Below are 4131 nucleotides of genomic sequence, written 5' to 3'. Positions count from 1 at the left end.
GCTGCTTTCAAAATCTCTCTTTATCTTTGACATTTGATGATCTGATTAATAAGTGTCTTGAAGTATCTGTATTTGGATCTATTCTGTTTGGGGTATGCTGCACTTGGATCTGTAATTTTATGTTTTTCATAAGAGATGGGAATTTTGGGAGCCATTTTCTCTTTCTTTCTGCTGGCTCCCCAGGTCGGAGCCAATTTCAGGTTCCTACCTGCTTTCTCACTTTTGCTGTCCCACCTACTTCCTCCTTGCTTTATTCCTTCAATAAATATGTTAATCTTTTAAAAAAAAGAGATGGGAATTTTTCATTGATCATTACCTCCACTAATGTTTCTACTCCTTTTCTCTTCTCTTTTCCTTCTGTGACACCTGCAACTCATATATTCTTGTGCTTTATGTTGTCATTCAGTTTCCTGAGAACCTGCTCAGTGTTCCATTCTTTTTTCTATATTCTTTTGTGTGCCAGATTTCAGATGTCTATTCCTCTAGTTCACTAATCCTTTCTTCTACCTCTTCAGATCTATTATTGTAGGTTTTTGTATTTTTTGTATTGTTTTCTCATCTCTTCTAATTGTGCTGTTCATTCCCATAAGTTCTGTGATTTGGTTTTTCAAACTTTCAAACTCTTCTTTTTGTTTGCTCTATGTCTTCTTTATATTCTCACTCAACTCACTGAATTGGCTTTTGATGAGATTTTTCATGTTTGTTTAAACATCTTGAATTAGGTTTTTCAACTCCTGCGCACCCAAAACTCATTCCAATAGCATAAATTGCTTTTGATATATGGTACTTTTAAAAGTAAAGGATGACCTGTGGGTAAAAGGGCCATTCAAAATGCAAGGCAACCAATGGATTTTGGTGTAAAATTATAGAAAAAGTTCTGAGGAAAAATTACAGATTCCATATTGCAGCTAATATTTATAAACTACCACTTGTTATGTTTTGGTCTAATATCCAAGAAGAAAATCCTCAGCATTTGTAAAGCTATTAAACTCCATTTTCCAACAAAAACAACAAAAAAGTAAAGGATGAAATTTGTTTTTAAATTTCCTATATGTTGCAAAATCCACATAGTTCAGATTCCACATGGAAATAAGAAACCCATAAGGAAGAAAGGTTTTGAAAAGTCTGTACAGTGTGGAACTGATCAAGTATAGTTGAGTTGTAAAAGTGCTATATTACAAATAACATTTAAAAAGTGACCTTAGGTGATGCTGCCATTGGAGTGCCCCCTTCCCCTTTGCCCCCTGACAAGAAACATTTAAGGGGGACTGAGCCCTGGGAGTCCAGGCCATGGGTGTGTGCTGTCTGAATGTGAGTGAGCTTCGTGAGAAGGTGCAGCATCAGGATCTGGACACTCCCAGCTCAAGGCTGAGCTAGCTGAGTAACAGCAGGTGGCACTGAGGGCTGAGGAGCCTGGTGGCTAGTGGGAGCTTGAGGCCAATGATGAACCAGTGTGACCCAGGCACAACAGCAATGAGGTGGAAACTGAGGTGGGCTCTGAGCTGGAGAGAACCAAGCAGCCACCACTATATGGGCTGCAGCCACACCCAGAGTCTGGCAGCTACTCAGTGTGGGACAGAAATGATGCCATGGACAATATGAGGCTGAGCCAATTCTATGAAACGCAGATCATCAAGCAAAAGAAGGAGTCAGGCTATTAGAGGAATCCACTGGAAATGGAACAGGGCAGCAGGTGTATTTCCCAAATGTGAAGACAAAGATGAAGCAAGCAACACCCACCAGCTTTCTTCCTTTGGATGCATCTTGACCCAAGCCAGACAGACAGCAATTCAGTATCACAAGAGGCCATATGAAGAGGACTGAGGGTGGGGGTACTTTGAGCACTAAGAGGACAGAATGGGTCACTCTTCTTAGCTTCTGCTGAAGAGGATGAAGATGATTTTGATAAGACCCTCATTGCTATTGATGCATATAATTACAATCTCCAGTTCAAGTTTGCCAAGACTAAAGTAGTGGCTACGCACTCACAATCAAGGGCTTTGGATATTTCTGGTCAGGAGCCAGTGCCAGCTATGGGATCAGAAAGAGCCATGTGTGCTTCAAGATAAAGATCAATGAGGAAATCTCCATGAACCCTTCCATTGACTGAGCCTGGCATAATCCACATGAGCTGGTTTCTGGAATCCTGCAGCACTCTGCTAGGGGAAGAGCCTTTTTTTCCTATGGCTATGGAGGCACTGGGAAGAAGATTACCAATAGCTATTTTGAAATCTATGGAGACAACTTTGTAAAGGATGATGTGATTGGCTGCTTTGTTACTTTGAGTGTGGGAATGATGTGGAGCTTCCCTTTACTAAGAACAGGAAATGTATGGGCATTGCCTTCCAAATCCAAAAGGAAGCCTTGGGGGCTCAGTCCCTTTACTATCATTTCATGGTGAAGAATTGCCATGGAGTTCAACTTCAGGAAAAGGGCAGAGACCTTACTGTTCTGTCCTCCAAGGCTTTGCCTTTATCCAGCACTTTCCCCTTAGTGAGGGGATCCCAGGCACCATCAAAGCAAAGAGCAAGGCAGAGTGTGAGATTCTAATGGTTGTAGGCCTGCTGCTGCTGGCAAGACCACGTGGGCTATCAAACATGCAGTCTTCCATCCCTCCAAGAAATCCTGGGTACCAATTCCATTATGGATAAGATGTAAGTGATGAGCCTAGGTGAACTATACTGGCCACTGGAACTTCTTAATCCAGCAGGCCACACAGTGCCTCAACTGCCTCATCCAGATCACTGCCCACAAGAAAGGCAACCATATCCTAAATCAGACAAATGTCTGATCCCAGAGACCAAAAAATAAGAACATTTGAGGACTTCCAGAACAAAGCTATTGTAATTTTTCCCACTGAGGAGGACCTAAAAGACTGAACCATAAAGCCAAACTGGCCAGAAAGGGAAAGATGTCCTAGATCATGAAGTATGAGAAATAAAAGCAGAATTCACATTACCAGATGTTGGGGACTTTCTAGATGAGGTTCTGTTCATTGAACTGCAGCAGGAAGAAGTGGACAAAGTGGTGAGGTAATACAACAAGGAAGGCTGAAAGTCTGGGCTGCCCTCTCAAAATTTCTTTGATACCACAGGAGGTGGCTTTCATGGCTGTGGAGGAGGTGGTGGTTTCCAGTGCTATGACAACTGAGGCCCCCAAGGGTGTAACTGAAGAGTCTTTCAGAACTGAGGGGGAGGTAGTGGTGAGGAGGCAACTACATAAGAGGTTTCAACCACAGTGGGGATGGTGGCTACAACCAGAACTGCTAGGGTAACAACAGCTGGGGTAACATCTACAATTGAGGGAGCTATAACTTGAGCTCCCATCAGCAGCCACCACCACAGCAGTCACTACTACCACAAGAGCCACCATGGCAGCTGCCACCACCACCACCCAGCTGCAGCCATGCTCAGAATGTCCTGGAAACCAGCAGCTGCAACAAGAGAAGCAACATCCTTGGCTCGAGCACCAATATCAGCACCCCCACCATCAGCAGCCATTCACAGCCAAATTACAGCCAGCTACCCTACAACTAGAAAGCTTACAGCCAGGGCTACACAGCCTACCACCTCCACCCCCACTGCCACTTGCCTACAACTATGGGAGCTTCAGCAGCTACAAACAAGCCACCTATATACCCCACTGCCCCCCACTGCACAGACCAGGAGCACAGAGGTTGACATGAGCATACAGTAGCCAAGGCGCCCCAGAGGTCCCTGAAAGCCTCCACCAGATTCCTCCACCAGCTTCTAGCTCAGCTTCCTCCTCCTCTACCCTCACCAGTCCCATGGTGCTGGGGAACAGGATCATCCCAGGGCTGCCTCCCTGCCCAACCTTACTCCAGCCCTCTGCCTCCCCTCCAAGGGGCTTCTTTCTACACAGGGCCAGGCATTTCTCTCCGGATTTACAGTCAAAAATGACCTTTTTATTTTCTGTTTGTGCCCCTTTACCTCCCTCTCCTTCCTCCCCTGCCTCCATTATTCCCTTTCCCTTGGTCACATCATGAGGCTACAGTGACTGAGGGGATAAGGTCCTTTCCTTATCCAATCCTCCCAAACTTGCTCCAGCCCTTCAGCTTCCCTGACCCTCATGCAGTTTGTTGTAAATTCTTCCAAGAGCACATTTACTGTC

The 4131-nt window shown here is 44.8% G+C and overlaps 1 pseudogene; it reads left to right on the top strand.

Moving 5' to 3' along the window:
• The first annotated feature begins 664 nt into the window (after positions 1–664).
• On the top strand, positions 665–3789 carry LOC143670145 (heterogeneous nuclear ribonucleoprotein U-like protein 1 pseudogene; annotated as a pseudogene).
• Positions 3790–4131: the final 342 nt, after the last annotated feature.

This window comes from Tamandua tetradactyla, chromosome X, assembly GCF_023851605.1.
Source record: "Tamandua tetradactyla isolate mTamTet1 chromosome X, mTamTet1.pri, whole genome shotgun sequence".
NCBI classification, from domain to species: Eukaryota; Metazoa; Chordata; class Mammalia; order Pilosa; family Myrmecophagidae; genus Tamandua; species Tamandua tetradactyla.
The sequence above is the reverse complement of the archived record's forward strand: the minus strand, read 5'-3'. Positions and strand labels throughout refer to the sequence as shown.